Raw genomic sequence first — 12,067 nt, 5'->3', positions numbered from 1 at the left:
TGCTGTTAGACGTTCTAGAACTTATCTTCATATTTTAGCGAACGATGCCATTTTTGATGTGCTGAATTCTACCTCTCGTCCCGACTGCAGCTGCCGCTTTCTGAGGTAATTAGCCCCTAGCTACGGTTTAATTGCCTGTCAGCACATGCAGTAAAATGCAGGTTAAACGCCCAGGTGCCAAAAGGCTGTGTTTTCTCTGCGGCTGCCGCCCGCAGCGCCGTGATGCGCAGACACCCTCTACACTGCAGCAGACAGACGGCAGGGAGAGAGAGACAGTCAGTCTGTGATGGGGGCTTCTGCAGCGTACAGCTGTCCAGCGTAGATTGCAAATTTGCAAAAGTCAGGTTGTCATGTCTGAAACCCCCACTTCATACCCAGACAACCTCTTTTTCTCGTCCTGACAGCTGTTCTTCTTCCAGCAACAAACCCCCCGAAATGCAGCGCCTAAAAGCTCTCTTGCTTTTCCGAGACGTCTATTTTGTGCGCTTTGCATCCTATCTGACTCTCCACCGAGAGACATATTGCTCTCTTTAGGTGTGATGTGACAGGCAGAGGAAGGTGAGCTGGTTACTGTGGCAACCAGCGGAGTGACTCGTAGGCTGTGACATTAGCACGGAGAGGAAGCGGGTGAGGGGGAGTTGGGGGGGGGTGGTATTGCTGGAAGCAGATCAGAGCGTTCTGACAGTGGGCCACTGCAGCAAGACGTCCACACTGCTTCCTTCTTACAGCGAGAGAAGAAAATCTCGTTTTAGGGTCCAAGCCCCCAGCAATGTCTTACTCGGAATTCATCCGAATGAACGTTGGGTGTAAAATGGTTATGCATTATACATGTTATGCATGGAGCTTTTTTGATAGTCACACTTGTTTGAAATTGGACGGTGTGGTTATGTGTGTTTAAAGAGGAAATCTGGCCTCTGGCAGGTTTTTATCCACATTAAAATGAAAGTGAGAATTCTAGAATAAAAAGAAAATTCCATTTAAAACAACAACAAAAAAATGCTAGACTACAGTTTAATTAAACCTTCTTTTTTAAGAAAGAGATCAATCTTGATCATACTTCGAATATTTTTCACAAATCTTGCTCATAAACTTTGAAAAACCCCTAAGGACAGGATACGGGACATATAGCCGTGGAAAAAATGGACCTTTCCAAATTTTCATTTAATCATCATTTCTAGATGTATTGTGATCATTTCAGTCCAGTGTCTGTTAAATTTCAACAAAATCAAACCTCGGGAGTGACAAAATGTCATCCGACAGCAATGTGAAAGACTGACAGCATGACAAGACACATGTACAATAATACTGTTGTACTGCTTAAAAGTGAATATGACCTTGTTTTCTTCGCAGCATTCGACATCTAAAGAAACTGTTATTTTGACCTGTTTTCATTTTCTTTAAATAAATGCAAATAGAAACAATATTTTAAATTTGGGAGAAATATTGTTAATAGTTCACAAATAGAAATGATCATTTTACCTAAACACATACCTATAAATTCAGATAATAAATAATTTTGAAATGGTCTCTTTATTTTCTCTGTGGCTGTATATATATATATATATATATATATATATATATATACAGTATATATGTGTATACACAGTTCAGCTTTGGTCTTACTTAACCTTTTTTTTGGTTCACCTTTTCACTAAATACAGGATCAGACGATGATAGGATTTCATTTTTCCTGACAGTCTCCACAAAACACAGATAAGAAACATCTCAAGCATAAACCTACAGTCAGCAGGAGTTTCTCACAGGTGTCTGTGACAGATCCACTAGCTAGTGACGTCTTCCAGAGATCATTCTGAAACCCAGGCATTGCTGCGTGATCAGAACGCGTCTCGACATTATGCAGAGAGAACTGACAGATCTTTGATCGCGACAACAGACTCCGCACAAACCTAACTCCCCTGCATCTCTGAACACGCTTTCATGTCTGGTGAGGTTCTGGTGCTCTGGGCATATGGTGCCTGGATCTCTTGTGATGACAAGTGACAGGTTAACAGAACCACCCGTGGGGGGTGCCGCACTGCGGTGGGGGGAGAAGGTGGGATTGTGAGTTTGCTAAACACTCCCATCTGTTCATATCCTGAGGAGCTTCTGTATCATCTTATGCAGATGAACTTGTGCGGGAGACGCATACAGTTTAGTTAGGAGTGCAGTCAGATGACAAACACAGGAGCTCGGGGTCGGTCTCTGTCTGTGAGCAAACCTTGTTTTGAGAATTAGATCAATTTGAAGACATACGTGAAATCCTGCCAACTTATTTCTGTTCATTAACTACAGCTAGGCTGGAGGCTGTGCCTTTAAAAGGACAGTTCTATCCTTTTTCTAAAATTCTGTCATCACTTACTCTCACCCTCTTGTCATTTCAAACCTGTATGAGTTTCTCCTGCAGAACACAAAAGAAGATATTTTGAAGAATGTTGGCAACCTAAAAACGGCGGTACCCATTCACTTCTATTGTATGGACACAAAATCAATACAAGACAATGGGTACCACCGTTGTTCTGTAACATTCTTCAAAATATCTTCTTTTGTGTTCTGCAGAAGAAAGAAAGTCATACAGGTTTAAAATGCTGGTTTTGCCTTAACCAAAACTTTGAATATCTTTCTAAGATGGCAAAAACTTGACAAACTGGCTAGTTCAGCAATTTGTTAAAAAGGGTGCATGTGTTATCTTTCGTTGCATATCCTTAAGACGTTCATTACAGTCTAAATCAGTGTTAAAGCAATACAAATCTGTGCAGTGATTGAATTCGGTTCAGTTAATCCTCCAGAGAGATTGAGGTATTATTGTGTGTGTGTGTTTTTTTTAAAGCAGATGTCTTATCCTGTGAAAAATCTGTAAAAATAGTCAGATTAGCGGCTTGAGAACATTGAAACACATGTGATTTTACATTTGGCGGGCACAGAGAACGCTTGAGCTCTTTAATCCTATAGTCCTGTATGTAACCAGATGCATATTTGTTTTGGGTCAGAGACAAGTTTAAAATAAACCTAAGGGGCTTTCTGGGGGAACAAAAATTGGCATATTTCAAACGAAATCCCTAAAGCGATTTAAGACTAATATAATTACTAACGTACTTGTTCCTGTATTTGCATGCAAGTTATGAAGCTCTGAATTAACAGATGATAATAATGCTGAATATTTTATCAGCCTGATTGAGCCGATTAAACTCGCACGACAGCCTGATCGTTTGAAGAGTGTAAAGATGAACTGCGGCTCTTTACAGTCAGAGATGTTGTAGGCACTGAAGAGGTAATGAGAGCGGGTTTTCAGAGCCTGTCAGACCACAGTCCCTCATTAGGTGCCAATTAGACATTAACGGCCTGACTTACTGCCATGTAGAGAAGTGATCTGTTTCTGCCCGCCCCCGGCCACCATACATGCCCAGACACACTGAACACATAGGCCTACTGCAGTACTCCTCAGAGTAAAGGGCCATTACATTATAACGTTAACTGTAACTATAACTATATTTGCATCTACACCAGCGGACGATAATGTTATGTTTATTTTAAGCTTGCACGCTGCATTGTTCCCAATCACTAAAATGAATGTACTGTACATGACCTGCTGCTAATGATTTCGTTGTCTTCACCGAATGTCTTTCCTCCAAAATATGACAGCTAAGTCTGAAAGTGGTGCTCGTGTCCGGGATGTAAAGCATATATTTTGCCAGCTTACTCATAAGCGTTACATCAGTATATAATATCCAGCTGCTACACTATTTTATCCTGCGTCGCGTTTATCAATAGCCAAACACCAGAGATTAGCCATGAGGGCTAGAACGATTTTTCCTTTTTTTAATAGTCTTTTTTTATAGTTTATGGTTATCGTTATAATGTGAACGCACCCTTAACACTGGCTGCTACTGATGTTCTTTCTTTTAAATGAATAAAAACACAAGTTTTTTTAAAGCGTAATGTTCCCCCAACTGCAAAAGTGGTCCTAACTTGAGTGATTTAGACAATTTAGAAACAAGTAACAAATACTATAACGTTGCTGTACTGTATGCAAGTGATTTGACAAAAATTCAAGCTTTACATTTTTGCTTTTACCCTTAGGTGCTCGGGCTTGTGGGACCCAGTTTCAATGCAAAAATGATTTTTCAACCTATACGACAAAAAATTGTTTAGCCATTCTATTTAGTACTTTTTTATAGATTTATGAATAGCACCTTTTTTTTATAATTGTCATAAACAGAGCTAAATGACAAATATTACCCATATTGTCAATGTAAAAGTAAACATTTGTATTTTTGCATTAATTTTTATGGCTATTGATTTATTTGTTTTTGGTTATTGATTTAAAAAACGAATAATGCTGTTCCAACCAGTTCGAAAACATGAACACCATATGTTCCAATATGCCTGTGTGCTAAAGTTAAAAAAAATTTATTTAAATGAATTTGCTATAATCATATTTCAGATTTGTTTAACACAATCTCGAGGCAATTGTAACTATTTTACATGGCAACTTTGTACTGTGTGTTGTGTTCATGCTTGCTTTTTTCTAATAATCGTACGTTTTGAATTACACTGCAAAAATTTGTGCAAAAAAAAAAAGAAAAAACATGAGGAATGTGTCAAAGTTATGTCCTTTTTCAAAAAAAAAACCATACATTACATGCTGGGATCACACCAAATGCGAACTATCACTTTCCACTTTATTACTTCACGTGAGGGACACGATCTGACAAATATTTTCAACTTGCGCGGAAGACGAGATTGACGCACTTTCGCGTCATTTGCATCGCCTGCCGCGAGTTCGCGTCTATTTGCATATTTGCATTGACTTTGTATTTAATTTTCTCGCGCAAATCGCTTAGTTCGCGTTTGGTGTGAACCCCCCATTAGACAGCATAAGCAACATCAGATCAATTGCAGTACCAAATTGAGCAAAGCATTCAACCCTGTTACGACAGACACCCACGTACGTTAGAGCAGACTGATTCTTCCAAACCCTCGTCACTTTTGTGTGTCAGCGGGCCGGCTGTCTGAAGCACTTCAGCTCAGTGGAGAATCCTGACAGGTCACCAAAAAACAAATATTTGCTCTTAAGCTTCTGGCCGCTTTAATTCATTTGTTTTTGTCTCTGTGTTAATTCTGTTCATCTCCATATGCCAGGCGGATTACCGCACACCCAACAGATCTGCTGTCTGGATGTGGTGCTTTAATTACTCTTCGTGGTCCCTGTCTGTGTGGCCCCGGATTGTGTCCCAGGGGTCCATTTTCAACCTACTTATCAGACAAGTGGCATCACCATTACAGAGCGAAACTACACACTGTGCCATCTACATCTTTGGGGACCAAAGAGCAAAGAAACGATGGCATAGATCAGAAGAATTTTTAATGATTGGTGTAAATTAGAATGATGTCTTTCATTTAAAATGGTCAAGGGGCTTTCTGTCTGATGATTTGAGATGATTGCCTGTGATTTAAGATTTAAAGTGCTTACTTTTCTTTAGCTTTGACAAGTTAAACTGTATCTAATAATGTGTTCTTGTTCTCAATGACAAGCAAATTTTCTGTACACCATATAATAATTTTTAATATGTTTTACAATTATTTTCCTAACAATAAGGCACATTTGCCTGCCAGATCTGATTACTGTAGTGCAAAACAATAAAATAATGCATTGAGTATGTAAAAGTAATTGTTATATATACTGTAAATATAATTGTTATATATAAATAATTGTTATTTAAACCATTTGTAAACTTTCTAGCATTATTTTATTGTTTTGCATTACAATATGTATGAAGATTTATATATTATAATTATAAATTACATATATAATATAATATAATATAATATTTCACACATTTTTTACATAATTTAATTTAAATTATAATTTAATTTAAATTATAATTTCATTTAATTAAAATCATTTAATTAAAATAATGTAATAATTTTTACTTTATTTTACTATATAATATATATTACAGTATTTGAAATTGTGAAAATAACTTCATTACAGTTAAACGAATCCAAGGAAAATAGCACTAAAAATATTGGGAAGTTAAAAAAACATTAAAGTTAACTTAAAATATCTTGATACAGTAATGAAACATTTGGAGAGTAATGACAAATAAACATTTTTGGAGAAGAAATGTTCTCCGCTGTTATTGAAATAATGACATGTTGGCTTAGGTTTACAGAAATTTTGTATTAACCCCAACTGGTACATGTTTTTCTTTCTCCTTTAAGTCTTAGACCTCAAAGGTCAGCTTGCTAAGGGTCACCCCCCTCCCCCCCCATTTCCTCTCATCTGTCTGTCTAATCTGCCGAGACCCATCTGCTCAATGCACCCCACGCAGAACACCAGGCAAACAAGAGCAGACCAGAGCCATGACAACAGCAACACACGCTGTTTGACGTGTGGTCTGATCACTCAACAATATTTGTCTAATGTCTACATGCTGACAATAGAGATTTCAGAACAGTTGTTTCATTCAGTTAAAGATCTGATTGATTACATAGGGAAAGGTTATTGTTAGCCAGACGACACACCTGTCTATGTGGTTATTTTACCAGAAACCAATACAGCAATCACAGGTGCATTTACTCATGCAATAGCCCTAAAAAAATCAACCAATCATCTTGTTAAAACTAGAAATAAATAAAACAATTAGTCATTAGTTATAAATCAAGGTTCCGATGAGAACGCATTTATACATTTCAACACATTTTAACAAGTGTGGAGTCTGGGGTTAGTCATTTATAAATAATGCACCATATGTTCATGATATTCATATCAAGGTTCACTTATGTGGAAATAAACTGATGTCTGATGCGTTGGCTTCAACTGATGCTGCTAGAACCTACACAGCAAACAAATCTATAAAAAGGTATATCATAAAATTAAAATTATTATGATTAAATTGTTATGTCATATTGTTTCTTTTCTATAGCTTGTCTTAAAATTAGATTAGATTGGATTGCTGTTTTTGGATTGGATTTAATATTTCAAGCGTTTTTTTAATTGTGTTAAGAGGTTAAAGTGTTAATTTATATTTACCACAAGTTTATATTTTGTTTGTGATTCATGTATAAGACAAGAAAAATGATTTGCAAATATTCTCTGGAAACAAGTCTTCATATCTTTTGCAAGTTAACCAGTCAATAAACCTCTTTTTTAAAGATATTTATTTGAGATATATTATATATATATTGAGAAATATTTTAAGACAAACAGACGTTAAAAAGATCATGAGCACATGGAAAACCAGCTCTAAATCTTTTCATCTGTAATCATATCTTCATTTGTGTAGCTGACAAATACAGTAAATGTGTAAATGTGTTATGACAGCAAAAAAAAAGAAAAAAACTAACAATGAATATAAATCTGTCTTTTTGCTATTTTATATTATAAATAATGATAATAATATAAAACACTAATAGTTTGTTTTCTACATAGGACAGACCATAGGACACATGGACGTATCAACTACCAGTTTATTAAGGCACTATAGGTAATGTACACATCTGGTAAAATGTCAAAAAATACAAGAACATGAACCCCAAATGTTCCTGTTTTTTCCTTTCCCCAGACTCTTTCAATGAGTAAATGAAGAGTCAAAGTTAACTGTGCAGCCACTCAGAAGATGGCTGCTCATGGTCACATGACGTGGCCTCCATTTTGGAGTTTGCATGTTTGAGCACTAGCGGCAAAGCTTTACTGGCAGAGGCAGAGAGAGATAGCAGGCCTGAAACCACGGAGTGCACAAGAAAGGATGAAACATACAAACAGAGTGAATAATAACTGTTAAGAGAACAGGGTTTATCTTCTCCGCACAGATAATATGAAGCTCTCAACTAGATGAAACGCAACCCCCCTTCAGTTATTTTGTTGAATTTCTCCTGGCAGTTTACAAAAAAAGAACGCACAAGATTTTATTGGCTTCCGATAGCAGGCACATGCATTGTTCAACCAATCATTTACCTGCGTTGCTGTCAGCTGACGACCCTAGAAACAGCTTTTCTATTTAATGTGGATCGCGGAAGTTTTAACCTTGTTTGAAAATACGATTATATCTTGTGCTGTTTGCAATTTTCTGGTAATTGTTTTTACATGTTTGCATTGTAATCCCTCTTCAGTATTGACTGCGTTAAAATTGCCCCAAATAACATTTTTGGTATATTTTTTTTCTCTGCCAAATGGCATTGTGGTTTTAAACACATTTACCATGTAGTGTATGAATTCATATCCAATTTATTACCTGTGGAAAAAAACATTTATTTTTTCGTTTAAAGTTCTTAAGTTCACAAAGTCGGTGTAGATGTGGTTGTTTGTTTTGAACACTACGGCGTTGTCACGCACATAACCTTCGGTTACTCTTCCTTGCATTTCAACCGAATCCCCTCTTCCTGAGATTATCGTGAAAGCTCCTGCCAGGTTTTATCCCCTCTTCTCTTTGTAAACAATAGCAGAGAAGCCGTGGGCTCGGAGGCTGTGGTCACGAACACAATGAATGAAGCAGCATTCAAACGCTCTGCGGCAGCTGCCCGACGTCGATAAGGGCTTGTGGACGCGCTTCTCAACCTTGATTAGCCGTTGCTATGAAGAAGCAAATTCCAGATCGCGGGATATAGAATTCGAAGTCAAAGGTCAACTGCTAGTTACCTCGTGATTATGATCGTAAGTCGTTAGGGAAATAAAATGTTTTTTTTTTATGTGAGTGGGTAGTGCTTATATTTAGGGATTAATTGCTCTGTCTAGTTTTAATTAGCTTTTGGTTTGTGCGTATTGTTAATCTGTGTCGCGGGTGCGTTTGGTGAGTTGGATGTGATCCAATCTGGAGCTGATCTGTTCTCAGTAGGCAAGAGAATGGATAGATTATAGATGAAATTACCCTTAAAAATAAGTTCTCTTACTTTGCTAAGCAATATAGATGGTTTCAGCGGCAACAACATAAACAAACATTATGTGGCCCAAACGGCCCCCGCAAGGAATCTATAACTGTTATTTTTATAGTTTTAATTTAATTTCATACAATTAATAATAAAATATAAATATAAATTCATATGAATATGAATATGAATATAAATTAAGTATAAAATAAATTATTAAATTATTACTATGACAAACCCATTTAAAACCTATTTCTAAATATATAAGATTTTTTAAATATCATTTTAAAATACAGTGTTTTTCTATCCAGCATGCTCTTTTAGTTTCGTAGAGAAATATTACAACAGACCACATTCATGTAATATTCAAGAAAACAATAAATTATGCCCATCACCTTAATTTGATAGCCGAGAGATTTGAGAACCTTTTCTATATCAAAGCACACGTGTCTTTTCCTCTGTGTACCCATAATTCTCTTTGGCACCCTCAGAATGATTAATGCACACGATATTGATTTTCTTCCCCTTTTCAGAATATCCTTTTTATTCATCTAGCTAAGCCTCTCTCGTCTGAGTGGAAAAGACACAGGGAATCAGAGAGCACTGGGAATTCTGGGAATTCCGTTCACAGCGCATTGATGTGCGGAAAGGGTTTTTAAAGAGTTTGGATGGAAAGAGCATCGCTCGCCACCCGTCCCTCTCTGGATTGCCTGTTTACACATGCTGTCCTCTGCAGGCATGCTGACCCATTTTCCTGTGGATAACAATGCTTCAACCAATCACAGGGAAAACCGAGAACCAGAACCCCCAATCGTGCCTGTCACAGAAGCACGCGGAGGAGAGAGCCCGGCCTCACCCAGAAAGAAGAAAATCCGCAGTGGGGACTGATAAAAAGCTTTGCGCTGCAGTCACTTTGAATCCTATGTCAGGTTCTCCTTCACTTTCAAGTTACACGTTTGTTGGAATTCAAGAATTTTTGCTAAGAACTGGATGAAGGCTCTCTTAATATTGAGAGAGTTTATGAGTATTTACGGAGCTGACGAGCGCTAATGAATCTATTCGTTACTGCTGGGCCTTGTTAGTTTCACCCCATTAAATAGGCGTTGGGTTAAACATTCGTTCTCTCTGTGATTTGTGATTTTCACAGAACGGTCAGCTAGCTGCTCAATGGGTTGCAAAATGTCAACAACAGACTGGAAAACATGAAAATTCTCCGGCGTGGCACCAGCTTCAGTTGACACACCAGCCCCGAGGTGGGATTTGCTCACTCCGTATCCAAACTGTATCCACACGAATTTCACATGAATTTGTAACTGTAACTGTTAATTCGTATAAATTCAAACAATGTGAATTGTAAAAAAATGTATGATTACTAGAAAAAGGAAATAATGAAACCTCACCTATAAACCTAACTGTGCTGGCCAAAAGCAGATCGTCTTAAATCGTACAAATGAAATCTTACAAATTCATATACAAATTAGCCACCTCGTTAAAAAGTTACGAATTGTCAAGCATGTCTGATCATATGTTTCTTTTAATTTTACTGCATGCACATACAGTGGCACCTTTCTCATGATCGTTCAGATCACGTGATGCTCCAAATCCGCACCAATATGCATTTATTCAGAGAGACGGAACTGCGGAAAATGAGCAGAACGGAACCAGAAAAGGAGGGGGAATGAAACAGATAGTGTCTGTCTGACTGTCTCTCTCTTTAGTGGTTATTCTGGCCAGAGATCAGCAAGAGGGGTGTGAGTGGAATGCTAAGGACTCTCCAAAGTGCCTGTAGCGGTTTGTTCTGTGGTTTATCGCAGTGTAGCACAGCCGCCTGCAACCGGATCCTCCCAGAATCCCCTGCGACTAAAAAAACAGTGCAATACCAAACAATACTGAATGTAATTCAGTCTTTACACCACAGCAGACCGCTACGATATATATATATATATATATATATATATATATACAAACACACACACACACACACATATATATACTCAGTATATGTAATATATATATATACAGTAAATACAGTACACAGTATATATGTATATATTCACACCATCACCTTGCAAAGAAAAGGTTTTGCATAAAGCACTATTAATTTTTCTCAATATGATATGTTATTAGATCAAACAAATCTCAAAACTGAAAATGCTTTACTACCTGATGGAGTAGGCTTCCAATGCACCAGACAGAAATGTGGCATGAAAATGTATATTTTATAAAGAAAGGAAGAATAACTTCATTCCGCTTTATGTCAGATCGCATAGAAAGCTCATTTATTCATAAGATATCGTCAAGAAGAATAGGTCTCTGAACATTTTACAGTGGCCATCATGCAACACGCGCAGATTCCTCGAAAAAGTCTTTGACAGTCTGTGTTGAAAGGTAAAAGTGTTCCACGTGCAGTGAACTGTGTTTAAAGAAAAGTGTTAGAAAAGAGGCACAGAGAACCGGCAAACTAATGTTTTGTGACAGCCCCTATTAAATGACACAGACATCTGTCAAATTCATTGCCTTTACACATTCTCTGACTCGACATATAAGCGAATAAAATGTGCACACGCGTCGAGACTGAGCATTACATATGAGATGTTTGAAGAATTGTAAAGACTGTGATTTCGGATATTGCTATAGAAAACTCCTCTCCGGCAGCTCTGAGTGAAAATTTGCCACATTACTCCCTAAAGCAGAATAAAATATGCATATACGTATATCTCATCTGTATCTTTTCCTGTACAGAAAAACGTAAAATACCCCAGTCTAAACGATCTTTGATTCTTCATTGGATTTGCTAAATGCCCCATAAAAGAGCCGTCAACCCTGAGGGGAGGAAACAGTTGTGTAGACGAGTGTTCCATTTAGCTGATACAGATTTTTCGCTGGCTGCCGTTGTAAGGGAAATGTAAGGGAAAACCGGCCGTTTCTTCAGGACTAGACAGTCCTTTTTTATAGAAGTGCCACTGTGACAGCATGCCAAGTTAGCGACTAATAAATCTAACAATTGTCACCGACAGGATAAGGAATGACTTAAAGATGTGTGGATGTGTTTTTAGGAACAGATTTGGGATTGTTAAATTGATGCGAAACTAAAAATCACAGAGTCTGCATTGAAATTTGTTCCTCAGAACTGCACCGAACCCTCAGGGATGTGTGTAGACAGTACGTTTTATTATCGCACAATATTATGATGTTCAACTGA

The 12,067-nt window shown here is 37.4% G+C and overlaps 1 protein-coding gene across 1 annotated transcript in view; it reads right to left on the bottom strand.

Annotated features, from left to right (window-relative positions):
- dscama (Down syndrome cell adhesion molecule a) overlaps window positions 1-12,067 on the bottom strand; it is a 61,999-nt gene that overhangs the window by 37,761 nt on the left and 12,171 nt on the right. The gene's annotated exons all lie outside the window — the stretch shown is intronic.

The sequence above is a fragment of the Triplophysa rosa genome, linkage group LG22 (assembly GCF_024868665.1).
Source record: "Triplophysa rosa linkage group LG22, Trosa_1v2, whole genome shotgun sequence".
Classification (NCBI taxonomy): Eukaryota; Metazoa; Chordata; class Actinopteri; order Cypriniformes; family Nemacheilidae; genus Triplophysa; species Triplophysa rosa.
The sequence above is the reverse complement of the archived record's forward strand: the minus strand, read 5'-3'. Positions and strand labels throughout refer to the sequence as shown.